Source organism: Artibeus jamaicensis, unplaced genomic scaffold (genome assembly GCF_021234435.1).
Source record: "Artibeus jamaicensis isolate MK-2021 breed Jamaican fruit bat unplaced genomic scaffold, CSHL_Jam_final scaffold_286, whole genome shotgun sequence".
In the NCBI taxonomy this organism is placed as follows: Eukaryota; Metazoa; Chordata; class Mammalia; order Chiroptera; family Phyllostomidae; genus Artibeus; species Artibeus jamaicensis.
Genome location: NW_026522034.1, coordinates 5,006,688 through 5,008,511, shown reverse-complemented (window position 1 = coordinate 5,008,511; position 1,824 = coordinate 5,006,688). Strand labels below are relative to the sequence as shown.

Genomic DNA, 1,824 nt, shown 5'->3' with positions numbered 1-1,824 from the left:
TTAGGATAATGATGGCTTCATAAAATAATCTTGGGAGTTTTTCTTTCTCTTGAGTTTTTTGAGGATAGGTGCTAGCTCTTTTTGAATGTTTGGTAAAATTCACCTGTGCAGTCATCCGGTCTAGGACTTTGATGAAAGTTTTTTTGATTACTGCTTGAATTTCACTAGTTTTTATCTGTCTATTCAGAATCTCTGATTCTTATTGATTCAGTTTTGGAAGAATTGTATGTTTACAGGAATTTATTCATTTCTTCCAGATTTTCCAATTTGTTTGCAAATTGTTGTTTGTATATTTTCTTGCAGTCCTTTGCATTATTTTGTGTCAATCATTCCTTACCTTTTGCTTCTGATTTTACTTAATTGGGTCATATTTTTCTTGATGAGTCTGGTTAAAAATGTCAATTTTGTAAGAACTAGCTTTTGATTTTATTGATCTTTTGTATTTTTTCCATGTCCCCCATTCACAGTAAAGACCAGGCAAAGGGCCTGGGCTAAGGTGTATATGAGATGGGCTTACTTTGCCTCCTCTTTCTTGATATTTTTGTATTTTTAAACACTCTATTTTGTTTAGTTCTGCTCTCATTTTTATTATGTCCTTCTTTCTTCTTACTTTGGGCTTCATTTTTATTTTTGAGTTCCTTTAAATGTAAAGTTATATTGTTTATTTGAGATATTCTTGTTTCTTGAGATAGCCTTTTAATACTATGAATTTTCCTCTTAGGACTGTTTCTGCTGTGTCCCATTAATTTTAGATTTTTGTCCTCATTTTCACTGGTTTCAGATACTTTTTTATTTCTTCCTTGATTTTTCTTCTCTTTCTCCTTCTTTTTATCTTTCTTCTCTGTTTTCTTCTAGGCTCTTTAACATTTTTCGTAATACCAGTTTGGTGGTAACAAACTTCTTTCCCTTTTTCTTGTATCAGAAGCTGTTTATTTCTCCTTTAATTTTAAATGATAGCCTTCCTGGGTAAAATAATCTTGGTTGTAGGTTCTTACTTTTCATCACTTTGAATGTTTCATGCTAATCCCTTCTGTCCTGAAATGTTTCTGTTGAGAAATCATCTGACAATCATATGGGATCTCCCCTGTAGGTAACTAACTGTATTTCAGTCACTGCTTTTAAGATTCTCTCTTTGTCCTGGCTGGTGTAGCTCAGTGGATTGAGCTCTGGCCTGTGAAACAAAGGGTCTCTGGTTCAATTCCCAGTCAGGGTACAGCCTGGGTTGTGGGCCAGGTACCCAGTGGAGAGCATGTGAGAGGCAACCACACATTGATGTTTCTCTCCCTCTCTTTCTTCTTCTGTTCCTCCATCTCTAAAAATAAATAAATAAAATCTTTAAAACAAAGATTCTCTCTTTGTTTTTAACTGGTCATTTTGCCATTTTAATTATGATGTGTCTTGGTATGGGTTTCTTTGGATCCATCTTGTTTGGGACTTTGTGCTTCCTGGACTTGTGAGTGTTTTTCTTTTAACATATTAAGGATGGTTTTGGTCATTATTTTTTAAAATAGATTCTCAATCTCTTGCTCTCTTTCTTCTCCTTCTGGTATCCCTATGATGTGGATGTTGTTATGCCTCATGTTGTCACAAAGGATTCTTAAAGTATCCTCATTTAACAAATTATTATTTTATTTTTGCTTCTCTGATTAAGTGCGTATGTTTGTTTGTTTGTTTGTTTGACCTTGTCTTCCAGACTCCTGATTCAGTCCTCTGCTTTATCAACTTTGCTGTTTATTCCTTTCAGGCCATTCTTTACTTCAGATATTGTGTTCTTAATTTCTGATGGGTCTTTTTTTATGTTTTCTCTATTCCCCTTCAAACTTT

The 1,824-nt window shown here is 34.0% G+C and overlaps 1 pseudogene; it reads right to left on the bottom strand.

Annotated features, from left to right (window-relative positions):
* Positions 1-448: 448 nt before the first annotated feature.
* LOC119041334 (uncharacterized) lies at positions 449-560 on the bottom strand (annotated as a pseudogene).
* Between the last annotated feature and the right edge of the window lie 1,264 nt (positions 561-1,824).